Here is a 12,668-nt window from a genome sequence, read left to right on the forward strand (position 1 = left end):
GGGAAACGAAGGGCATCTGCCGCCGCAGGAGCCGGTGCTGTCTGGAGGAGACGCCCCAGGGGCCCAACTGGGTGTCGGGGGGCGCCGGGGCCACATCCTGCTCCTTCCGGGGCAGCTGTCCACCTTTGGTCCCTGCCCTGCACTCAGCTCTCACCTGAGGCTCCTAGAACCTGTCCGCAGGCGACAGTGGCCACACCCCAGGAATGGCTTCCACTGGCCGGCTAAACCAGGTGAGGGGAGCCGGTGGGGCTCTAACCCTGGCATGCAGATTGAGTGGACGAGACCCGGAGCGGGTTCAACCGTCAAGAAGGCGGTTTCTGCACCTGCTTCAGAGGGAAGTGAGGGGCAGTTGGGGCTTGCCAAGCTGGGAAGGGAGCCCACCCAGGAGAAGGAAATCTCTGGTCCTAAATCTCCACTGCCTTGCGGGATATCTTCAGGAGGAGAAAGGGCTAAGGAGCAAACCCTACACAAATCCAGAGTGGAGTCCCGAGGACTGTGGAATGGAGCCTTCCAGCAACTTCTGCCGCCAAACCGGTGGCAAACGTTGCTCTGGTATTGCTCTGGTTTCCTTTGGAGCACATCAGCGAGGCCAAGAGGTCTTGTCACCTGGGATTACACTGATGATGACCAGATGACACTGGCCAGACTTGCATCCCGGGAAGGTGACTTTGGTGCTGCTAATGCAGCAGTTTGATTTCACCCCCAGAGGCACACTCCACTGTCTCTCAAGACAGACAGATGCCAATAATGTCTGTTCGTTGCAGGTGTTTAGGTTAGAGTAGTGCCTAGGTCAGAGCTAGGCACTATTGCTCGGCTGAGCGCCTCTTCACATTACGAGCACAATCTAGCCTGAACTAAGTTCTAAGAAAGAAAGAGATATGCTGGGAGAGATTTCCATCCTGTCTCCAACCAGTGAGCTTTCCACAAGTGCACAAGCTAGCCTCAAGGAAGACAGCCCCCTGCCCCTGTTTTTTATGAGGTGGTTCCAAGATGCCCCCCAGAATTGAAGGACTGGCAGAAAGCCAATGAAGATGGAAGAAGCTCAGTGGTAAGCTCGATATTACAAGCTCAAAGATAGCACCATATAGAGGGCTATGCAGAATTCCAGTGTGAATATTACCAAGACACAAGTGGGAGTGGCTAGGTCTGGCCTCTCCTGGGCAGTGTGCAAGTGGCATATCAGTCTAAATTAGAAGAAAGCACTCCTGGCCTCGCCATTGTCAGCTGCACATGCAGCAGCAGCATCCAGCATCCATTGTCAGCTGGTCATCCAGAAGCACTTCCAGGCTGTTGACCTGATTATGGAGCAAGGGTGCTAGTCCACTTCTCAACACTTAGGTTTTTCTGGAATGCACCAGGGTTTTTTGCCCACATCAAGTCTGATTTCTGCAGAGCTTGCTTCCCTGGCATCAGACGGAAAGGTAAAATAGCGCTGGGTGCCCTGTACTCCAAATCTCTAGAAAACCTCCCCCAGCAGTTTCATGCAGATGTCAAATAACATAAAAGATGTGGCACAGGAGAGAAGGAACGCAGGAGGGATGCAGCTCTAGTAAATTTTTCACAGCAGCAACAATTACATCATCTGCCGGAGTGCTGTTCACCAGCATTCTATGTTTGGGGGATTACAGGACAGGTTTGCCCAGCCCACGATCCCCTCCTTTGTCAAATAGGCTAGGCTCAGAAAGTGATTGACCCAAGGTCACCCTATCTCATCCAGAAATAACTAGAATATATCCACCACCGTGCACTGCAACACCTTGCCCCAAAATGCTGCTCTGGGGGACACAGCACTGATTCCAAAATTTATTGTGGAATCCAAATAATTGGAATCTAGCAAACCAAAGAAAGCATCTAGGAGCAATTGTGTCAGTTGCCACAGCCATTCCTCCAGTCCACAGGCAAGCTAGGACCACCAGTCATGGAAACATAAAAGCTGACCCTGTCAAGTTGTGAGAAATTCTTTTGCTGCCTAAGGGTTTTCCTTACATGAAAATTACTTGGCCTTCAACACCTGCAGTGTTTTGGATTTCGTGTAAGCCAGAACTGAAGTGGGTAGTGATCTAGTCACGGAAAAGGAATAATTCCAACTCTCCCACCCACAGATCACCTTCCTCTTGTTCAGAACAAAGCACCAACTTGTGGGTATGATCAGCTGAGTACAGGACCAAATACCAGTGAAGAACGCAGTTGATATGGAGGCCATGGCATCTTAACCTTGGCCGAAGTACTGAATTCCCCCAAAACAATAAGCCTGGGGGGCAACACCACTGAAAACATAGGAGTCATACCACCAGGGGAGACTGTTAAGCAATAAGGTGCACGGTACAACAACAGGATCTTAACAAGTAAACACCACTCAAAATTTGAGAAGCAACACCTCGTCTTTGTCTGTTGCAGCACCTGAGATTCCCCACTCACCTCTTTTCTATAGCCATTGCTATTCTATTTATTTTTTGACCTGGCATTCAGCAGTGCTCAGTATTGGAGATTGGAGAACTGGGACAAAACTAAGTACTACTATTGTTATTAATTATTAAATGTTATATTCTACCCTTCCTTCCAAAGGAGCCCAAGGTGGCAAACACATTAATGATAATGGTGATGCAATATTTTTAAAAGAAAAATATTATAAAAAGCAATCAAAGCATTCTAAGATTATTTAAAACATTCTTTAAGAAGTTTACTATCTGCCCAATTTATTTATTATTCAAATTATTTATTATATTTAGTTGCTTAATACTTAACATTGATCTTGGAGCTACTTCAATTTTTAAAAATGCACTACCAAATTTAAAATACATCAGATTTTTTTCTTTAAAAAAACAGTTAACTAAAACTGCTCATACCCACCCTACTAAAAGGTGGGTAGCAATTACCGTAACAACAAAATGCCTAAATGAATAGGAATGTCTCCATCTCTCTATAGAGATGCCTGATCTTGTGTGCCCCCACCACATACACACCCCTCCCTTGGCGGGGACATACAAATAAGGGCCTCAGATGAAAAACACAGGTCCCGGTAGGTTCATTGGGGGAAAGCAGTCCCTAAGTGATTAGGCAGGACATCTGTATTATCCCAAAATCTCACTCTGTTGTATATAGCTAAAGTATCTCAGCTGAGGACAGCAAATACAATCTTTCTTGCCCTCCTGCCCACCATTTTGCACACTTTCCTGGACATAAGGGGGATTCCCAGAGCCAAGAGGATAGGGGCAGCCTTGAAATGATAGTGAGGCTGCAGCTCCTCAGTAAAGACTGAGAAGAGGAATATCTAAAGGCAAACAGCATCTTTATGGCAGTTCTGATGGTTTTATGCTGCTGTTGTATTTGCATATAAATAAATTGTTCTACAACTAGAAAACACAATAAATTAAGTTATTTGGAGGTATGTACCTGAAATTATATTGATTATCTGATTTCCTTTATTTAAAAATTCAGTGAAGTTACAAACCATCTACCGTAGGCATAACCAATCAATTGAAGTTCAAATATAATACAAGTTTTCAAGGAGAGGGATGCAAAATACATTATAATGCTGTTTTTTTAAGCAAGGTATTTCAAACTTCTTTAATTCCTACTTAATGAAGAAGAGATGTGTAACTTCTGAGGTGAATATGGATTTACCAAAGTATCTTGTAAGTATGTGGGAAGGATAGCGCAGATAAAATGCTTATTCATTTGAGACATCCCATTATGCCCTCCCAATCCAGGAAACAACTGAACGAAAATGACTACTTTCATTAAGCAACTAGAGGAAAACTTCTGAAATATACGTACGTGATCCATACATTTCCCCCTTTGGCTTATTAATTACCATAGTTTGACATTTGTGAAACACCATTTTTGAAAAATATGATGCAGTCTTCCAGTAAGGAAGTTTTCTGCCGTAGTGCTTATGTTTGTGCAATAAGGCTGTAGGATGTATCATAAGCAGTCAGGTGCAAGACTTCCTGTTTGCCCAGAGTGGACACGCAGGGGGGTGTTACTCCACAGCAGGGATGACTTCCTGTCACACCTGGTCTGGAGCTTCCTCCCTCTGCGTGTGACCAGGTAGGTGGGCTGGTCATGTGGCCATCTTCTTCCTCTTGATGCCATGCTCTCTTGATCCTGATGTATTTTGCTGTCTTCTGGCTCTCAGCCACCAGGACATGGGCTCATTCTGAAATGGGATGAACCCAAACCCTCTTCTGCAACTCTAAGCTAAAGCCTGCCTTCAGGATCCAACTGTGAACTGAATGTGAGTAAACTTCTTACTACTTTTAAAAGAAGCTTCTTGTGTCTTTATTCTTTTTAGGAGGGATAAAAGGGGACTTGCCAGGAACAGAACCCAATCTGGACTAAACCAGATTGGATTGCTTAAGTAAAGAGATTCAAACGAATCTACTAACTAGCTTCCTGCTATATATTGAGGAATGTCACTCTGCTGCTGACTCACAAGCGTGCATTAGGAAGGATACTATTAAATCCATATATTCTCACCTAGTATATTCTACAACATTCCCACAAAAGCACCTATTTTAAGGATGTCTGTCATCTGTTTGAAGCAACTGAACCTAAAGCAGCAAACCACTGCCTGCTGCCTCCCCTCATCTTGCCAGCTCTGTCAGGAATCAGTCTACACCTGTATCCAATCACAGCTCACTATCAACAACTCTGATAATAGCAGCATGGGACTACAGTTTTCTGGCCTCGTGTTGTGCACACTTTGGTGACAGGGACTATGAAGAGCGGTCCTCACCCCACCCCCCAACACTTCAAGTACTTTGCCTCAGCATTCCAGATGCAAGCACTCAACAGCAATGCCCATTTCATGCCTACAGCTGGGGATCAAAGGACTAAAGGTAAAGGTAAAGGATCCATGACAGTTAAGTCCAGTTGCAGACAACTCTGGGGTTGCGGCGCTCATCTCGCTTCACAGGCTGAGGGAGCCGGCATTTGTCCGCAGACAGTTTTTCTGGGTCATGTGGCCAGCATGACTAAGCCGCTTCTGGCACAATGGAACACCGAAACCAGAGCAGCACACAGAAACACTGTTTACCTTCCTGCCGGAGTGGTACCTATTTATCTACTTGCACTTTGACGTGCTTTCGAAATGCTAGGTTGGCAGGAGCTGGGACCGAGCATTGGGATTCGAACCGCCGATCCTCTGATTGGCAAGCCCAAGAGGCTCAGTGGTTTAGACCACAGCGCCACCTGTGTCCCTTCAAAGGACAAAGCACCACACATATCTAAGCAAGGGGAGGGGAAACCTACACTATAAGACCAGCATCGGAGCTACAAATGTCTCCTATTTCACTACCACCTTGCCAAATATGAAGATCATGTATTAGCTAAACTGCATTGGTGGAACAAGCCTTCCTCCCCAACAGCTGGCAAGCACGCTCCCTCCTTCTCTCTCTGTTGCTGAAAACCAACCATTGCTACTTGTAGCTAAATATTCGGGACCGCCTCTGCCTTCCATGATCTCAGCCTGGCTACCTGGAGCTGAAGAAGCACCCCTTCCATAAGGGGAAGGGGAAATATTGTCTTTGGGACTGCTGTACTCTCTACTGTACTTGAAGGAGACTAGCCACTTAGGTGCTATTGCAGTGCCTTCAAATGTCTTGTTCAGGATTCTCTCCCTTAACTTTCCACAGGCAACCATGGAGCAGGTGCAGCAGACCAAGACTGAGCCCTGTGTTGTACGTGAAGCTGCCTCTGAAGGTGGCTTGGAAACTTCAGCTGATGCCGAATTCAGCATCCAGGTGGCTCACCAGTTTGAGCATATTACACCAATCTTGGCCTGACTGTACTGGCTGCCAATTAGTTTCCAGGCCGAATTCAAAGCACTGGTTTTAACCTATAAAGCCTTGAATGGCTCAGGACCGCAATACCTCAAGGACTGCCTCTCTCCACATGAACCTACCCTTCGGTTTGGAGGCTGGCAACATGAGAACGGGCCTTTTCTGTGGTGGCTCCCTGTATGTGGAATGCTCTCTGTCCAAATTTCCCTCCTACATTCTCCTATTGATTAGGAGACTCTAGTTTACAGACTTCCCAGTCCGCCTATTTCATATTTTCCCCTTAATGGGAGCAGGTGGTGCTGTGGTCTAAACCACTAAGCCTCTTGGGCTTGCCAATCAGAAGGTCGGCGGTTCGAATCCACACAGTGGGGTGAGCTCCTGTTGCTCTGTCCCAGCTTCTGCCAACCTACGCAGTTCAAAAGCACACCAGTTCAAGTAGATAAATAGGTACAACTGTGGTATGAAGGCAAATGGCGTTTTTGTGAGCTCTGGCTTCCATTACAGTGTTCCGTTCTGCCAGAAGCAATTTAGTCATGCTGGCCACATGACCCGGAAAGCTGTCTGTGGACAAACGCCGGCTCCTTTGGCCTGAAAAGCAAGATGAGCACTGCAACCCCATAGTCGTCTTTGACTGGACAGAACCATCCAGGGGTCCTTTACCTTTACCTTACCTTATTTCCCCCTTGATATGTACCCCCTCCGTTTACATACATCCCATGATCATGCTGATTAGCTCTAGCTCTACCTGGGGCTGTTTGACTACTATTCATAGCCTATTTAAGCATGTGCAATAGTTTTCTAAGTGTACTTCTCCACTTTCCCTCGTGGTTCTGAGTCACCCACAAACCTTCCTAGTACGTTATAAGGCATTATCTTTCGGCTACTCTCAGCGATTTCTTAACTTGACTTATTACCATGAGTTTCCTCTTTCTTTGCAATGCAAGAAGTTAAAACAGCAAGCCTGGTCATTTCTGCTAAGCTTTTCTTACCTGTTTATCCCACAGCAGTAAACTGCCCTGTGATCCTCAGATGGAGGGCACTATATAAATTCAATAAAATAATAATAATCTACAGTAGTAACCAGTGCGATTCCAGCTGTTCCTCAACAGCCATGCTAACCTTTGCGCTGCAGTAGATTGCATGAAAACAATGGTTGCTCCACTGTCTGCTATGGAACCTTCCAAGTCAAAGGAACCCAGGTGGGGCCTAGAGGTTTGTAACCCTGTCTATATTATTGTTTCAGAACTCACTATATCTCTGCCCCTGATTAACACTTTCACTTTAACAGAACTTCAGTTATGTAACTGTAACTGCTTTAGTCGAAAACAATTCATTCCCCGCATGCCTTGCTAATTTATGCTGTGTCTCTGAGTGGAAGGGCATTCTGTATCATCAGATCACAAATTGTGGGCCTTTGCCTGTAGTCTCACACAGAGAGCTCTGTGGTGGTGGTGATCAATTTATATCCTGTCCTTCATACCAAAGTAGCCTGGGGTGGCAAACACACCAATAATTAAACACTTTTTAAAAAAAGTTTAAAACGTTCTCTCAGCCAGTGAGGTTGGAAGGTCATCTGTCATGGATGCTTTAGCTGAGATTCCTGCATTGCAGGGGGTTGGACTAGATGACCCTTGGGACCCTTGCAGCTCTATAATTCTATTATTTCAGGGTTGCTAGGAGCTAGGAACTATCTTTCAACCATAATTAAACAGAAAGAGGCCTCCTCCCAAGACTTATCTGGGTGGATCTGCTGTCAACACTATCCTTTTTTCCCCTTTGGTGTGCTCAGTTAAAATGATTATTAGACACTCGTGTGTAAGTTGCATGAAGGTGTTTTGCATCTGGGTGCAGGGATTCCCAAATGCATTCAGTTACTGTACAGGATTCTTCCCACCTGTATTACAGTAGCTCATTCAGGGATCCCCCAGATGACCTGGTTACCGAGCATTCATCCTGATTTTCTTGCACAAAGCTCACGTGAAGGTTAGATCATATCCAGTCTTCATTGAACATTTGTGATGTTTGTGCACTTATACAACCAGAATTCACCCTGATTTGCATGCAGGGTGTTCATAGTGAGCCTGTATCTGGTGGGTTATCCATTCTCTGTGTGGTGACGGGCCAGGATGGAGGCATTTCCCCCTTTGCCATGTGTGGACTGTCTGCCCCTACAGAGTTAACATGATGTTGGTATCAGCATACTTCTGTGAACACCGTGTGCCAAAGGTGCTGCCAGGTGAGGTAACAACGGTCTCTAAAATTTGTTTTGCTTTGATTTTCTTCTCCACATTGATTTTGGGAGGATCCCAACTAAGTTAAAACAAAACAATACCTGTGTGTATGTAAGTGACCACCAGTAGGATTACAGAAACACGCTGTTCAACAAATAAAGGAACAGGTGGGGCTTTTTCTTTGTGAAGGATGATTGAGTCTAACATACCATGAGAAGGTATTCATCAATGCCAATTGGCAACTGAAACTCAGCTAAGTCTTTTGTTCAGTGTGCAATAACACAAACCCAACTTTGGCTTTAAGTCATATGGTTCAGTTTATGTGGTTTAAACACCCCCCCCCCAAAAAAAAACTAACCACCTCTGAAATATCTTTGAGGCATCAATTTAGTTCGTCATGGAGCCTATAATCTAGATTATCACAAAGTACATTCTTCTGTTATTCAGTCTAATCTCTGAAGGATTCTGCCTCAGTTGTTAAAAAGGTCAAAACAGCATTATAATTAAACGATTACACAATATGTGAAAGTTAGGTTCTGTGAAAAGCATGTTTCACTCCATGTATCACATTTCTTTAACCATATGATTTCCTTTCACTGAACATCATATAATATGTCATGGGTCGGCAAACTAAGGTCCGTGGGCCGGATCAGGTCCAAATGCCTTCTAGATCCGGCCTGTGGACGGTCCAGAAATCGCTGTGTGGATTGCCAGCGCATGGATCGCCAGTGCACATGTTCTCTCCTCTCCCTCTCCCAGCGGCACTTTTCTCCTCAGGGACAGAACAGGCGCTGTCGAGGGCTTGCCCACCTGTCCGCCTCAGCAGGGCAGCACTGAGTGGCTGGCTGCATTTTCCTCCTGCTCCTCCTCCCACTCCCTCAGTCCGCCCTTCCTTCCTTCTCCGTGCCCCTTTTCCGCGCCACTTCCTCGCACGCTTTCTTCGTGCCTCCCTCCCTCCCTCCTTCATTCCTCCCATGGCGTTCAGGCAGGTTGTCGCGGTGGCCGCGGCTGCCGCTTGCGGGTTGGCAGGCGGCTCTGTGTGGTGTAGTGGTTCAGAGCGGTAATCTGGGAAACTGGGTTCGCATCCCCGCTCCTCCACATGCAGCTGCTGGGTGACCTTGGGCCAGTCACACTTCTCTGAGGTCTCTCAGCCCCACTCACCTCACAGACTATTTGTTGTGGGGGAGGAAGGGAAAGGAGATTGTTAGCCGCTTTGAGACTCCTGAAGGGGAGTGAAAGGCGGGATATCAAATCCAAACTCTCTCTCTCTCTCTTCTTCTCCACGGTGCCTCTCAGGAACAAGCAGCAGCAACAGATGGTGGGTAAAATCTCCAGCGATGCCCCTGTTCCCCTGCCTCCGTCCGCTGCTTCTTTCTTTGCCAGCCAACACAGCCTCCTACCCTGCCATGGCGCCTGGCTAGCTGGAGAAGCCCAACTATTGGGACGACAACTGGGACAGGTAAAGTGAAGCATCTTGAGGCCTCTTTGTGGCGGGCGAAAATCATTCACTTTTTTCAAAAGATAGTCCAGCCCCCCACAAGATCTGAGGGACAGTGGACCGGCCCCCTGCTGAAAAAGTTAGCTGACCCCTGTAATATCTTTTATTATATTTAATCATATTTAAAACCTCAAGGAGAGGAAAAAAATCAAATTTTTCAAAACTGAGAAAGAACCAATGTTTAGCAATGTGGTATAGCCACATTTAGAATACTGTGTAAAGTTGTGGTCACTCTATCATAAAAAGGAAAATCTGAGAGCTGGAAAAGAAAACTACACTAAATTATGATAGGCAGGCATGCGAACTTGAATATTGGGGGGCAGGTAAACCACACCCCGCATAATCAATCACAAGATGCGGCACACACACCCCGTTTGAATGGCAGTGTTTATCAACTTTGGGGGACCTTTTTCAAGAGGAAATGTCTGAGCACTGGGGGCTCAGTTTAGAATGAGGCAACCTGGACAGGTGGGAGCAGAGACACGGCAGACGGTTAATTTCTGGATAGTACCAAGGAAGGGGACTGATAAGTTTTCTCCCTCTCTTCTAATACTAAAACTCAGGATCATTTGATGAAATTGATTGGCAGTAGATGCAGATGTTCTTCTTCAGATTATAGCACATAGATAAACAAGTAGAATTTGCTAGCACAAGATGTAGTGATCGCAACTAGCTTAGATAGCTATAAAAGGCAATTACAGTGTTACCTTGGTTTATGAACTTAATCCGTTCTGGAAGTCCGGTCTTAAACCAAAGCGTGCTTTGCCATAGCAGCGGGGGACTAAATTTACAAATAGAACACACTCAACAGGAAGCAAAACGTTCTTATTCCAAAGCAAAGTTCCCAAACCAAAACACCTACTTCACGGTTTGCAGCGTTCTTAATCCAAGCTGTTCATAAATTACCGTATTTTTCGCTCTATAAGATGCACCAGACCACAAGACACACCTAGTTTTTGGAGGAGGAAAACAAGAAAAAAAATATTCTGAATCTCAGAAGCCAGAAACGCAAGAGGGATCGCTGCGCAGTGAAAGCAGCGATCCCTCTTGCTGTTCTGGCTTCTGGGATAGCTGCACAGTCTGCACTCGCTCCATAAGACGCACACACATTTCCCCTTACTTTTTAGGAGGGACAAAGTGAGTCTTATAGAGCAAAAAATACGGTAAGCTGTTCTTAAACCAAGGTTACCACTGTATACAAATTCATAGCGGATAAGCCTCTATTGCCTATTGCTGAGCTATGTGTCTCTGAATACCAGCTGCTGGGGGGGGGGGGAGGTTGTGGAGGCAAAAGCAAAGAGAGCAATTGCCTTCAGACTCTGCTGATGGGCTTCCCAGAAATATCTAGCTGACCACTCTGGGAATGTTGGACTAGATAAAGCTTTAGTCCGATCCAATAGAGCACTTGTTGTAAGCCACTGTGAGGTTCATTTGTTGTAAGCCACTGTGAGGTTTTAGTACAATCAAGCAGTATATAAATTCTTGTAAATAAATAACATTATGAGACACTGAACAGCTACAGCTACATTAACAATGTGGAGATGTCAGTTCATACAAAAAGTGCCTCTATAAGATTTGAGCCTGATGCTTCCTGAGCTGGGCGCTGGAGGCAGCTGTTTCACCCCAGCACCTCATGGGGCTGATGCTCCTTCCTTTTCATCATCGTGATGTAGCACTATATCACAATGTTGAAAACCTGATATTGCCCAGCCCTACTGTTCAGCGAGGGTTGGGGGAGCAGGGCAGCAAGGGGAGAGTGAAGGGTAAGTGGACAGGGAGCAAAGAGTTGAATAGCACTAGCTCAGACTGGTAGCTGTCAAGAGGTTCACTGCACCTCTTCTCTGAAAACTTCGAATGGACTTATTAGACAGCTCAGTGTCACAGTTTCATGAGCTTGTGGGAGTTATACCAGCAGAGAACCAGTCTCCTAACTGTTCTGTACAGTAAACTGTACTTGAGCACTCATTTTATCTTTAATAAGTATCATCAGTACTGTAAGACTTTAACAGGTTACCGTAAATGTGCTGCAACTTCAGGAAAATAGATAGGAATTTCTCCTAGACAGGTTAACTTGCAAATCCTCGTTGAAATCAGCATGCACGGTGTTTAGGTCAGGCAACAAATGGACTTGCATCCAACTTCTTCATTTTAAGTGTTTCAAATGTGCCTGTCTACAAGATGGGTACTGGAAAAGAATTACAGAACCACTCTGCATTTAAATCACTGTTTAAATAATGGCTTTCTAGTGCTGCTCATGAGTTCCTCACTAATACTTAGTCCTTCAACTTGCTTTAAACACAGGGATGGAGAACCTTTTCCAGCCTTTTCAGGGCAACATTCCAGTCTGTGCAATCGTCTGAGAGCCACATGACAGTGGCTGGCACGGTTAGGCATTATGTGAGTTCAAAGACACATTCCAGCCAGGCAAAAACCTTGGAGGTGCAGAATGGGGCCAGTGAGGAGTATCACCCAGGTAGGGCCCCAAGGGCCAGATACGGAAGCTAGCAGGGCCACATCTGGCCCCTGGGCTGGAAGTTCTCTTACTTCTGCTTTAACAGATTAGCCAACAAGCCAACCTCATGAGCTAAGCAGTCTTTTTGCAGCTCCTCTCTAAATCCAGATGTAGCTATTCTTTAATGTGTCCTGAAGTTTATACTGAACAGTCATATCATCTATTTCAAATATGTATAATTGTGAGGGGCCTGGTGGTTGTTGTTTTTTAAAAAGTGATAGCAGCTTTGCAAGCCAACTACCTTTAGCCACAACATCTATACATTATAATACTAAATTTAAATGAATTTCACTCAAATGTCAAATTTACACTAGCAAAAGCCTTGCATAAGAGTTTATAAACCCTGTTTTATGTAACCCCTTCATGGATTTCTTGATTAAATAGTAATTTTAACCTTTGCATGTTTAAAAGCAGGGTTGTACATTTTTCTTGATTTTACTGTTTTAACTTTTGCAAACCGCTTTGGGTTTTGTTTTGTTACAATCAAGCAGTGTATAAATTTCATGAAATAAATAAATAAATAAAAACTATGCTAAAGATAAACCTAATTTTGCTTTAACCAATAGGCCTTCAGATAGAATCTTATCAAAAGATGAAACATATTATTTTGTTAAATAATACCATACCACCGGATAGTAAAAACT

At 45.1% G+C, this 12,668-nt stretch overlaps 1 protein-coding gene across 1 annotated transcript in view; it reads left to right on the forward strand.

The window, feature by feature from the left end:
- SLC2A9 (solute carrier family 2 member 9) overlaps positions 1–12,668 on the forward strand; it is a 304,118-nt gene that overhangs the window by 137,051 nt on the left and 154,399 nt on the right. The window lies entirely within an intron of this gene.

This window comes from Podarcis melisellensis, assembly GCF_964234715.1.
Source record: "Podarcis melisellensis genome assembly, chromosome: 9".
In the NCBI taxonomy this organism is placed as follows: domain Eukaryota; kingdom Metazoa; phylum Chordata; class Lepidosauria; order Squamata; family Lacertidae; genus Podarcis; species Podarcis melisellensis.